The following is a 13,755-nucleotide window of genomic DNA, read 5'->3' as shown; positions in this document are numbered from 1 at the left end:
GAGTAGAGGGACTGGGGGCTATTCAGCCCATTGGGGCTGTACTGTCTCCCTCTGGAGATGGTGCCAGTCTATCCCAACTCACCTCCCATTTGCCTGTAGTCCTCCAAATCCTTCCTTAAAAGAAGCTAAATTGCAAATTTGTTTTGACAATAATTGCTGAATCTGCATCCAGCTGTCGTTCAAACTGATCCAGATGCTTAGAACTGAAAAAGTATTGCTGGAAAAGCGCAGGTCAGGCAGCATCCAAGGAGCAGGAGAGTCGATGTCTCGGGCATGAGCCCTTCTTCAGGAATGTGGAAAGTGTGTCGAGCAGGCTAAGATAAAAGGTAGGGAGGAGGGACTTGGGGAGGGGCGGTGGAAGGAGATCAAGGGGAGGGTGATAGGCCGGAGTGGGGTGGGGGCGGAAAGGTCAGGAAGAAGATTGCAGGTTAGGAAGGCGGTGCTGAGTTTGAGGGATTTGACTGAGACAAGGTGGGGAGAGGGGAAATGAGGAAACTGGAGAAACTGAACTCACAATTGTATCAACCACTGAGGTCTGCACCTGCCATATGCATTCTTTTGTTGAAAAAAGAATTATTCACTGGCAAAGATACTGTGGAAAATTTAGTCCGTTTAGAGAGCAGCACATTGTCAGGGATTGGGCAGCAGAGGAAAATTAACTTACAAAAGGTCTGTGAAAGTAACAGTAAAACACTGAACGACCCAAACACCCTGTTTCCCAAGACTCCCCTCCCGCTCCACCAAAAGCATGCAGGTCCTAGGCCACCTCCACCGCCAAATCTCAGACATCTGATGCCTGGAGGAAGAACGCCTCATCTTCTGTGTTCGGATCCTCCAACCACATGCGATCAATGTGGATTTCACCAGTTTCCTCATTTCCACTCCCCCCACCTTATCCCAGATCCAGCCTTCCAACTCGGCACCGCCCTCTTGATCTGTCCTACATGTCCATCTTCCTTCTCACTGATCAATTGCTGCCTGACCTGCTGTGCTTTTCCAGCATCACACTCTGTCATTGAAAACACCCCGACTCTGACACTCTGTAAATCCTGCCCTATCACACCCTGCCAGGGAAGGCTGCGCAAGCATTCCCCCTGCAGCTTGCCCCTCACAAAGTTGGCTGCCACAGACGTGTCCCGCGGATCACTGCCCCCAATAAAGATGGCGGCTCCTACTCATGTCATTCACCATTTGAAGCATTTTCCAGTTTGCCACAAACACGGGCCTGGGATTTTCAGATTTGTGTTTTCCGATGTGCACTAAGTTCTGTAAAATGTCTCAGCCCGTTCCATTAAAATTTCTTTCTCTTCCTGATCAATATGCCTTTCCTTAACCGTGCCCTGCACCTTCACACGTTTCCAGTGCCTTGGTCACAACAACATCGTGCAGCCAGTGAAGCTGATCATGTGGTTGAGTATAGCTACGCCCCTCATTCACTCAGATTGGTTGGAGGACCAACCGGCATTGTCTGGTCCTCCAGCCCCGTCGCCATCGTCTTATTGGTTCTGCGCTGACATCAATAATCGGAGGCCCATTGTGGCCTGGAGCATGCTCATTACTTCCTGTTTTTAGCTGCTGTTCATTAGGTATGAGAGAGAGAGAGAGAGCTCATCCCTGTTTCTCCTGATGCCAGACAATAACAACAACTACCTGCATTGTATGGAGCCTTTCACACAGAAATCTCCTAAAGTGCTTCACGAGTGCTGGAAACGTTGATAAAAAGAACTTTAAGATACATCTTTGAGGAGTATAGAGGGGGTTACGAAGGATATTGAAGAGGTTTTTTTAAGATTAGATTGCTTAGACAAACCATCCAAAGTGCAACCCACCCAGACCCATTCCCTTACATCTAACACTACGGGCAATTTAGCATGGCCAATTCACCTAACCCGCACATTTTTAGACTGTGGAAGGAAACCCACCCATGGAGAGAATGCGCAAACTCCACACAGACAGTTGCCTGAGGCAGGAATAGAACCTGGGTCTCTGCCACTGTGAGGCAGCAGTGCTAACCACTGTGCCACCCATCTGCAGCTCTGTCCTCTGCAGCTCCAATCATGGAGTGATGTGTGTGGGGAACAGCTTACAACGGAGACAGTTAGTGGCTAACCATAGTTTAACAACCCCATGTCCTAGCCCCCTACCCCACACACCCGGCCTTGTTCTCACAGCCTGTTATTACACACTACCTCTGGTTAGCCACTAACAGTCTCCATTAACAGCTAGTCACCCTCCCCCAGCCAGATCGTTATCCTTTATCCAACCGTTATTCTCGCACTATCCCCACATATCCTTTATTCCTTACATCCTTCTCCCACCCCTACCTTCTACATATAATCCAACATCGTTTCTTTCAGTAACATCAGTTCTGAGGAAGGGACACCGAATCTGAAACATTAACTCTGATTTCTCTTCACAGATGCTGCCAGACCTGCTGACATTTTTCTGAGCCTCCTGGTTGTTGTTTCTGATTTACAGCATCCGCAGTTCTTTTGGTTTTAATTTACCGGGGGTTTCTAATTCAGGTTTAGCAGCCTCTGTCCCAGTCTCTGCTGTCACTCCCACACCCTTCACACTCACCAAGTCCCACCCTCACAGTGACAATGCCTTTGCACAGCACATGGTCACATGTTGTCTTGCTGGCCACACCCCTCATTCACTCCCATTATTTGCAGGACCACACAGACTCTCCTCCAATTGGTCTGGAGCTGCCGTCAATCACCCGGGCCCCATTGTGAGGTGAGTGGTGGGATCCTCCCTCTCTCTGCCCTGGGATGAGCTTCATCATTCACAGTGAATGGGGGCAGTATCACAGAGCACAGGGGCTGGGGGCTATTCAGCCCATTGGGGCTGTACTCTCTCCCTCTGGAGATGCTGCAAATCTGTACCAATTTTCCTCCCCTTTGCCCACAGACCCCCAAATCTCTCCTTAAAATGTAAAATTCCAAATCTGTTTGAGAATAACCAGCTGCCATTCAGATTGTTCCAGATGCTCAGAACTTAGTGAGTAAAATAGTGTTCACGTTTTCACCTTGTATTATTTGCCAATTACTTGAAAGTAGTTACTAAAAATTGTGACAGTGTTAACAATTCCTCTCTTTCTGCAAATTCAATATCTTGGAACCAAATCTGCACCAGGTCGAAATCACTGCTTCACTTTCTCAGCTCCAAAGACAATTATCTGTGCGTTAGTTAGCTCTCTGCAAAAAAAGGAACACATCTTAATTTATTAATTTCAAACAGATGTACAGCACAGAAACAGTCCTTCACTCCAATTCGTCCATGCCAACTAGGAATCCTGAACTACTGGAGTCCCATTTACCAGCTATTAGCCTATATCCATCAAAACCCTCACTGTTCACGTACCCAATCGGATGCCTTTTAAAAGTTTTAATTGCAGCAACCTCTACTACTTCATCTGGCAGCTCATGCCATCCACACACCACACTCAGCTTGAAAACGTTGCCCCTTAGATCCCTTTTCAATCTTTGCCCCCTCAACCTAAACCCATGTGCTCTAGTTTTGGACCAAGCTTATCCTTATCCACGCCCCTCTAGATGTTATAAATCTACATGAAGTCACCTCTCAGTCTTTGACTCTCCAAGGAAATTAACCCCAGCCTATTCAGCCTCTCCCTGTAGCCCAAATCCTCCAATCCTGGCAACATTTTTGTAAATCTTGTCCTTTTCAAGTTTCACAACATCATTCCCAGAACAGGGAAATTCAAACTGAAAACAGAATTCCAGAAGTGGCTTAATCAATGCCCTGTCCAGCCAGAATATGACGTCCCAGTTTCTGTATTCAATGCATTGACCAATAACGGAGAGCGTTAATGGAGTCCCATTTGCCAGCGGTTCACCATTATCCCTCTAAATCCTCCCTCTTCATGTACCCTATCAGATGCCTTTTAAATGCTGCAATTGTACTAGCCTCCACCCCTTCCACTGGCAGTTCATTCCATACATGCAATGCCCTCAACATGAACAAGATGCCCCTCAGCTCCCTTTTAAATCTTTTCCTCTCACCTTAAGCCTGTACCCACCGAACTTGGAAAAAAGTCCCTGACTGTTCACCTTATCCATGCCCCTCATGTTTTTATAAATCTTCATAACATCAACACTCAGTCTTTAACTCTCCAGGGAAAATAGTCCCAGCCTATTCAGCATTTCCCTATAGTTCAAACCGTCCAACGTTGGCAAAGGCCTTGCAAATGTTTTCTGAAACCTTTCAAGTTTCTGAACATTATTCCAAGAACAGGGAGATTGGAACTGAAAACAGAATTCCAGAAGGGCTGTAATCAATGTCCATGACGTCACAATGGCTGCATTCAATGCATTGACCAATAACGGAGAACACACAAAACACTGCCTGAACTCACCTGCCTACTTGTGACTAATCTTTTCAAGGAACTATGAAATCCATGGTCTCTTTGTTCATCAACACTCCTCAGGACCTTACCATTAAGTCCTGCCCTGATCTGCCTTTCCAAAATACAACAGCTCACATTTATCTAAATTGAACTCCGTCTGCCATTCCTTGCTCCAATGGCCCATCTGATCAAGATCCTGTTGTATTCTGAACTAACCTTCTTCACTGTCCACTACACCTCCAATTTTGGTGTCTTCTGTAAACCTACTGACCATACCTCATATATTCACATTCAAGTCATTTATTTAAGGGCCCAATATCCATCCTTGCAGCACACTGCTGCTCACAGGCCTCCAGTCTGCAAAGCAACCCTCCATTATCCTCTGTCTCCTACCTTCAAGGTAGTTTTGTAATGGCTGGCTCTCCCTGCATTCCATGTTATCTAACCCTGCTAACCAGTCTGCTTTGTGGAACATGGTTGAATGTCCATATAAACAACATTCACCGCCTGGCTTAAACAATTTTCTTTGTCACTTCAAAACACTCACTCAAGTTAGTGAAACACGATTGTGCATGTACAAAGCCACAGTGACTCTCCCTGATCATTCCTTACCTTTCCAAATGGATGGATATCCAGTCCCTCAGAATCCCTTCCAACAACTTGCCTGCCACTGACTTCAGGCTCACTGTTCTCTTGTTCCATGGCCTCTCCTTACCACCTTTTTTAAAATAATGGCACCTCACCTGCCACTATCAACGATACAAATACCTCAGGAGAGGCCCAACAATCACTTCCCTAGATTTCCGGAAAGTTCCAGGATACACCTGATTAGGTTCCAGGGCATTATCCACCATGATGCGATTTAAGACATGTAGTACCACTTCCCCTGTAACATGGACATTTTTCAACTTATCACTGTTCATTTCTCCAAATTCACGAGGTTCCATATACTTCTCCAGTAAAACAAATGAAGTGAAATATTTGCAAATCTTTACCACCCTCTGTGGTTCCATAGACAGCCTTGTTGACCTTTAAGGGGTCCTATTCTCTGGTCCAGTTAATCTTTTGTCTGTGATATATTTGGTTAATCTCTTTGGATTCTACTCCAGGACATCCCAGAAAGGCCTAATACAAGGACCGTAATTTTCCTCCGATTTGATCCAACATACCCTCCAACACATACCCTCCACTTCCCGCACCGCTGCCTTTACCCCACCCCTCCAGCCACAATAAGAATATAACACTGCAGTCTTCACCTTCCACCCCAATAATCTCCAGATACAGCACATTAACCTCTTATTTCGGCTCCCTAAAGTCAGACCCCACCACCAGAGACATATTTCCCTCCCCACCTCTATCTGTGTTCCGCAGAGACCATTCCCTCTGCGACTTCCTGTTTAGGTCCACATCCTCCCGCCAACCCACGGTCCACACCCTTGACTCTCCCTTGCCGCCATGGGACATGTAAAACATGCGGCCACTCCTCCCTCTGACCAAGACCCCAAAAGGATCTTTTCACTTCAGGCAGAGATTTGCCTCCACATCCCAAAACCTCATCTACTGCATCTGGACATTATAGGGAATTTAACATGGTGCACCATCTAACCTTCACATCTTTGGACTGTGGGAGCAAACTGGAACACTTGAAGGAAAACCTCACAGACACTGGGGAGAATGTGCCAAAGTGAACACAGGCAATTGCCCGAGGCTGGAATCAAACCCAGGTCCCTGGTGCTGAGGAAACTGCTCTAACCACTGAGCTACAATACTGTGGGATCTTTGGTGCTGATGCGCTGCCCCACTGATACCTCAGTCACTCACCCTGCCTCATTTCCTAAGAGGCAGTGATGATGGAGTGAAATTATCGCTAGACAGTTAATCCAGAGACCCAGGTAACGTTCTGGGGACCTGGGTTTGAATCCCATCACGGCAGATGGTAGAACGGGAATTCAATAAATATCTGGAAAAACTAATCTAGTGACGACAAAGAATCCATTGTCAATTGTTGGAAAAACCAATGTGGTTCACTCATGACCTTTAGGGAAGGAAAATGCCATCCTTACCTGGTCTGGTCTGCATGGGACTCCAGACCTATCGCAACGTGGTTGACTCTTAACTGCCCTCTGGGTAAACGCAGCAATAAATGCTGGCCGAGCCAGTGACAGCCTCATCCTGTGAATGAATAAAGGAAACAGGTCAGGTTTTGTTCCTTCTCTAGTAGGTACATCCTACAAACTGAATCTAAAATGTTCTCGTACATACTGAACAAATACCTTTCCATCCAAGCCCTTAACACTACATCACTCCGAGGCCATGTTGCTAAAGTTAAAACCCTTTATCATTGCATCCATATTATTCTTATAGATAACAGATCTCCTGGTAAAATTGTGTCTCAATTCCCTGCTGACTATTGGGAGAGAGTCTATAATACAATCCCAGTAAGATGGTCATCCCTTTCTTATTTCTCAGTACCAACCAAATAACTTGCCTGGATGTACTCCCAGGAATATCCTCCCGAAGCCCAGCCATAATGTTATCTCAAATCAAAAACACCTCTCTCCCTGCTCTGTTGGCCCCTTTCTATCCTTGCTGTAGCATCTATTTCCTTGAACATTAAGCTGCTAGTCCTATCCATCCCTGAGTGATGCCTCGGTAATTGCTGTAATATCCCAGTGCCACGTTCAAAACCATACCCTGAGCCCACCTGCCTGACCTGTCAGGTCTCTTGCACTGCAATAAATGCAGTGCAACTGGTCCGTCGCACCTCATTCTGTGGCTTGCTCTTGCCTGCCTTGAGAGTCTGACCGGTGAACAGTACCAGGCTCAGACTCACCTCTTTTCTCACTATCTCTTTAGGATTACCCTGACTCCCTCACTGGTTTAACACCCTCCAAGTGGCACTAACAAATCTCCCTGCTCGTCAGGACCCATGCTTTCCCCTTCCTATGCCATTGGTACCAATGTACAATGACCTCCCACTGGTTATTTTCCCTTTTGAGAATATTCTGCTCCCTCTGTGAGACATCCTTGACACTGACACCAGGGCAGTACCACCCCATTCTGATCTCTCACTGTCAGCTGCAGAAACAGCAGGCTGTGCCCCTGACTAGAGAGTCTTCTATCACCATCGATCGTGTGGAACCGGATATACCTCACATTATGTTAGAAGCCAGTCTCAGTACCAGTAACTTGGCTGTCAGTGCTGCTTTCCCCTGAAAGTTTGTTACCACCCACATTTTCCAAAACAGTACACTTGTCTGAGATGGGGATAGCCACAGGAGACTCCTGCAGTACCTACCTACCCCTCCTAGCTTTCCTGGAGGTAACCCATCTACCTGACTGTATCTGCAGTATCCTGCAATCCTGAGACTGCCACCTATCACACCCCCCAGCTCCTGTCAATTCCTCACTGCCTTTATTCACTCCTCCACCAATCCATGCGATCCAATAGGATTTGCAATCACACTTGCTGCAGACATAATCATCAGGATCTTTGAAACTCTCCCTAATCTCCCACATCCGACAGGAACAGCACACCACTCTACAACAGGCCATCTCTCCGCCTTCAGAATCTACAGACCAAGACAAAGGCACAGTCTTACTGCTCGAAAAATACTGCCCGAGAATAACTTAATGCTTACGTTTTATATCTTAAACATTTAATCAAGAGACCGTAAGACATTAAAAAGAAAGCCTCACCTGACTCATGATTGTAGATTTAATAAAATAAAACTGACTAAGATTGATGTTTGAAGAGACTGAAACTCACTGAGCTGATCCCTGGCTCTGAGTACTTCCAAGGGTGAGGTCTCTCTGAGGGCAGCTGTGAAATGTCACTGTTTCTCTTCTCTGTCCACTCCATTTCCAGAGAGATTTTTAACTTCACAGCAAGTCAGCTCAGAGAGGTCACTGCTTGGGTTTATTCACTGGGGGTTGCCTTTGCTGCCCAGACCAATATTTATTGGCCATCTTTACTTGTCTGGGAGAAAATGGTGGTTTACCACCTCCCTGAAATGCTGCAGTCCATGTACACCACAGTGATGTTTGGACAACAGTCCTCCTCTGGCCCCACAACCCTCCCTGTCTCTGTAATTCCCCTCCGGCTTCACCACCCTCCCTGTCTCTGTAATCCCCCTCCAGCCCCACAACTCTCCCTGTCTCTGTAATCCCCCTCCGGCTTCAGAAATTACATGTCCGTGGCATAAGATTTTGATTTGGATTCATTTTTGTTTAATAAACCACCTCCCCCCTCCATAAAAAAGTGACATATTTCACCCCCAAATAAATTTCTGTTGATTGACCTTTTGGAGAGGCCGACACATGGACACCACAGTATTTTATCTCACATTGTATACGTAGAATGATGGAACTTTTTATTTTAAACATTGCTAAAAAGGGAGGCAATGGCTTAATGGTATTCCTGCCAGATGATTGAAATGTACAGTGTTCCGAGGATTAGGTTTAGAATCCCAACATGACTGATGGCAGCATCGGAATCCAATACAATCTAGAATGAAAAGGCGAATGATTGTCGATTGTTAGAAAACCCATCTAGTTCACTAATGTCCTGCAGGGAAGGAAACGGTCATCCTCACCTGGTCTGGCCTACATGTGACTCCAGACCCACAGCAATGTGGTTAACTCTCAACTGCCCTCAGGAAAAATACATTAAAAACTGTTAACAAATACCCCGCAGGTATCACTTAAAAACTGGCTGTTCCTAATGGGACCATGTGAAATTCTGAACGGCCTGAACTAAAACTGCGTTTCAGCTTCACCTTCTCCCTGTCTCCCCTCATTCTGCTTACACCCAACTCCAAAACACTCTCATTGATGCAAGCAGCCCTCTCAGTGCAGCCCTGTCATTTTCATTGTCTGCTCACACCTACACTGCCCTCAGCCTCCTGTACTGTTCCAATGCATCTCAATGGGAGCTCAGGGACAGCATCTCATCTTTCAATTCAGCCCTTTGTAACCCCAGAGTCAACATGCACCTCAGCAGTTTCTGGATGAACAGACAGTTGTCAGAAGCTGGAACATTCCACCTGAAAAGGTACTGGAATTTGAGTCCAAAAGGACTTTTAATGGGAAGTTTGCAGGTCATTGAAAATATGAAGTTTACAGGTTAACATCATGAAGTGGGTGATTGGGTCTAAATCTGAGAGTACCTACAAAGAGACAAGGTGTAATTTGGATAAATCTGTGCTCCATCTCAGGCCAATATCTCCTTCCTCAGTTGCAGGGCCCAGAACAGAGCACACACCCAAAGGGTGATCCAAACACAAATTTGTACATCTTTCTGGTTAACAAAGATATTTTCCCACAATAAGAACAGAAAAACCTTTCTCCTTCCACAGTTAAATGCCAATGATATTCAGATCCTGATGACTCCATTGACTGTAAAAGCTTACTTTTGAGATCCCAGCCTCAATTATTCTGATTTAATATCCTATGAAATGAATTCACAAAACAAAACTCACAGTCAGTGCAGGAAGAATACAAGACATATTTTTCTATTGGTATGTGCTTGGTGTGTAAATGCCTCTCTTCAAATCGTACACACCCGCCACATCCTAGGAAGAGGACATGTCAATGCCCCTCACTGTACCTTGCCCCCAATAAAGATGGCGGCCATATCCCAGGACCTTTCACTGCCTGAGGGCCGCAGCCATTTTCCCATCTGCTGCAAACGCGGGAAAGAGTTTCTAAATCAGATTAACGACCCGCACAGAGTGTAATTAAAACTTCCCAGTCTAAAGTGACTCATTATCTCCATCTCCAAGGCATTCTCCCCTTCCCTGTTTGCCTCTCCCACATTCACCAACGACAGTCACGTGACACTGCACAGGCGGTGTTATTGGTGACGTGTCATCCCACTGGCCACGCCCCTCATTCACTCCCATTATTTGGATGGCCAGCTGGTTCCACTTGGTCCACCAGTCCCACCACCTTTTCCTATTGGTCCGAAGCTTCCACCAATCAGCTGGACCCCATTGTGAGGTCAGTGGTGGGATCCTCCCCCTACCTGAATCAATCCCAGAAGGTGGATGGATGGTGTCAATCAGGAACAACAAGCAGGAGGTGCTGGGAAAGCTCAGCAGGTCTGGCAGCATCTGGGAACAGGAATCTGTCCAGTGGCCCTTCCTCAGGACCGATGGGAGCTGGGAACATTAGAATCCTGACAGCATGGAAACAGGCCTCTCGGCCCCAAAAGTCCACAGCGTCCCTCCGAATGGTATCCCACCCAAACTCATTCCCCTACCCTATGACTGTATATTTCTCCTGACTAATGCACCTCACCTACACACCCCTGAGCATTATGGGAAATTTAGCTTGGCCAATTCAACTAACCTGCAGATCTTTGTCCTGCAGGAGATAGGGGTTAAAGAGTAAATAATAGACAGGGACAGAACACCAAAAGAGAAACTGGAACATTTGGAAAGATAAAGGAGTGGATTACGATCTGGCTGTGAGGGTGCATAGCTGTTAATGGAGGGGACAGGAACCAGTGTCTGGCAGCATCTCAGTGGAGGTGGCGGAAATGGCAGCTGATGATCTACGTTCTGCTGCAAAAACAGACCCCGAGCTTCCAGCTGCCTGTCACTTTCACACACGAGCCGTTCCCTGGCCACCATTTCTGTCTCATGCTTACTGCAGTGTTCCAGTGAGGCCACAACATACCAAATGGCCCCATATTACAAGGACTGCAATTTCCCCTCCCATGTGGTCAATACCATCCACTAGATCTCCTCCACTTCCTGCACCTCTGCCTTTGAAACCCACACCTTCAACTGCAACAAGGATAGAACACCCCCTCCACCCCCAAGTCCTTACCTTCCACCCAGATACAACACATCATCCTTTGCCATTTCCACCCAGATACAACACATCATCCCCTGCCATTTCCACAAGCTACAATCAGACCCGACCACCAGATCCTTAAGGGGTTTGACAGAATAAATACTGATGTGTCTGAGGGTAAATACTGAGAGGGGAGTCTGAAACCAGATTCTGAGTCAGTCACATAATCAAGGGTTCTGTTTCGGATTCATCAAGTTTAATGCAACACAGACATGGGTAAGGGGTTTCAGTAGCAATGGAGATGGAGTGAGGAGGGGACAAGCAACGTTTAAGAAATTAGAATTCCTGGTGTTTGGGATTGTGTAGATGTCTGATCAGAAGGTCAGTTTCACGTCAGAAATAACTGTAATATTGTGAAGAGTGTAGTTCTGCTGCATCGTTCCCAGTGAGAGGGAGGGGCTCAGCAGTAAGGGAAAGGAATTTGTAAGGCAACGGGTTTAACCGTGACAATGCTTCATTGGAGGAACCTGCACCTAATCGAGTAGTGGGAATGTGGTAAGCAGTTTGATAACTGAGTAACAGTGGAGTAATGGCGAGGGATGATGGGGAGGGAGAGCTGGGCATTGTCAGTGTACATGTGAAACCTAACATTGTGCAAATGCACTATGTCACCTCAAGGATTGATCCATGAGGGACAGCAAATGCAAGGAATTCAGAAAGCAAAGGGACAGTGGAGATGGAGCAGGATTTTCCAACAACTGTGAGGTCAAATATAAGTTTTTCACAGAACGAGAGAGAAGGACATAACCAGAAAAGACAGAACAAGGAACAATATCTCTGAATCGGTGAGGGAGACTGATGAGGAGGAGGAAAAAAGAGAGTTGGAAACTCTATGGTTCAGTGAGATTAGGGGAAAGGGTCAAGATGAGCTCTGATAAGGCTTGACAGGAGATTGGCGAAAATTTGGACAAAAACCGGGAACACTTCGTGAGGCAGTTTGGCTCGGCGGGCTAGTGGGAGGGAGGGAAGCTACAAATCGGATTATCTCAGTCTTAGTGACAGAGAAACTCCATGTGCTCCAAACTCTTGTTGTTGGAGAGAAGGATGGAGGAGACAGGATGATGGACAGTGTTTCACAAAGAAACAAAACCTGGGTAAGTGATATTTAAAGTGAGTGAACAAACCTAATGTATTTAACTTTTATCCAAAATATTAAAATAAACGACTGAAGTCCTAGTTCGAATCCCAACTTGGCAGACGGTGGAATCTGAATTCAAGAAAAAAAATAAGTGGAATTAGGAATCTCCTGATCTCCATGGAACCATTGTCAATGGCGAAAAAAATCCTGCCAACCTGACAGTGGCCCAGCAAGCTACTCACTGTATTAATCACTGCAAAGTCTCAACAAAGGAATGAAACTGGATGGACCACTCGGTATCTAACAGGGCACCAGAAAATACAACCACAGAATCAGCCCACTCGATGGTGCGATGTCCTCCAGGCTAACATCTGGAGTTTGGTGTCAAAATGTGTAGAGCTGTCTCACAGACCAATCAAGGAACTGACTGACATACTCATACTCATGAAATCAACCCTTACAGACAATGCTGAAAATGTGTTCCTGGAAAAGCGCAGCAGGTCAGGCAGCATCCGAGGAACAGGAAAATCAACGTTTCAGGCATGAGCCCTTCTTCAGGAGCCCTCTTACAGAGGATGACCAGACACCACCATCACCATCCCTAGATATTGAGAGTGTGGTGATGGAAAAGCACAACAGGTCAGGCAGCATCCGAGGAGCAGGAGAATCGACGTTTCGAGCCTAAGCCCTTCATCAGCCTGACCTGCTGTGCTTTTCCAGCACCACACTCTCGACTCTGATCTCCAGTATCTGCAGTCTTCATTTTCTCCTGAAATCTCTGGATATATCCTGTCCCACCAGCAGGACAGACCAGATAGAGGTAGTGGCACAGACAGGGAGGATTTGCCCTCGGAGTCCTCATCATTGACTCCGGACACCAGGAAATCTCATGGCTCCTGCTGATTACCACGTACCATCCTCCCTTGGCTGATGAATCACTTCTCCTTCATGTTGAACAACATTTGGAGGAAGCACTGAGGAAGTAAAATGGTGTCAAACGGACTCGGGGGACAGGATTTCAATATCCACAATCGAGACTAGCTCTGCAGCAGAATTACTGACTGAGCTGGTCAGGTCCTAAAGGATATCGCTGCTCAACTGAGTCTGCAGTGGGTGGTAAGGGAACCAACAAGAGGGAAAAACATACTTGATCTCATTGTTATGAACTGACCAGGAGCAGATACATCTGTCCATGACAGTATCGGTAAGATCGACCATCACACATTCCTTTTGGAGTCACAAGTTTTGGCTTAAAGTTGAGAAAAACCTCCATCGCGTTGAGTGACACGATCACCGTTCTAAATGAGACAGACTTTGAAGAGATGTAGGATCTCAAACTGGATATCTCGGAGATACATCAACAGCAGCAGAACAGTACTACAGCACAATCTGTAATCTCATGGGTTTGTAAGTCTGGCTATCGCCCATGACAATGGACAGTAAAAGG

At 46.3% G+C, this 13,755-nt stretch overlaps 2 long non-coding RNA genes across 5 annotated transcripts in view; one reads left to right on the top strand and one right to left on the bottom strand.

Moving 5' to 3' along the window:
- LOC132824798 (uncharacterized) overlaps positions 1-13,755 on the top strand; it is a 173,199-nt gene that overhangs the window by 74,603 nt on the left and 84,841 nt on the right. The window lies entirely within an intron of this gene.
- LOC132824797 (uncharacterized) overlaps positions 1-13,755 on the bottom strand; it is a 35,815-nt gene that overhangs the window by 11,104 nt on the left and 10,956 nt on the right. For 2 of the 3 annotated variants that reach the window (XR_009645703.1, XR_009645701.1), the window contains exons 3-4: positions 6,433-6,541; positions 3,032-3,200 (exon numbers count right to left, since the gene is read on the bottom strand). This is a non-coding gene — a long non-coding RNA (uncharacterized LOC132824797). The remainder of the gene's footprint in view (positions 1-3,031; positions 3,201-6,432; positions 6,542-13,755) is intronic. The other variant, XR_009645702.1, reaches the window with a different exon arrangement.

Source organism: Hemiscyllium ocellatum, chromosome 19, assembly GCF_020745735.1.
Source record: "Hemiscyllium ocellatum isolate sHemOce1 chromosome 19, sHemOce1.pat.X.cur, whole genome shotgun sequence".
In the NCBI taxonomy this organism is placed as follows: domain Eukaryota; kingdom Metazoa; phylum Chordata; class Chondrichthyes; order Orectolobiformes; family Hemiscylliidae; genus Hemiscyllium; species Hemiscyllium ocellatum.
This window is presented reverse-complemented; position numbering and strand designations above follow the sequence as displayed.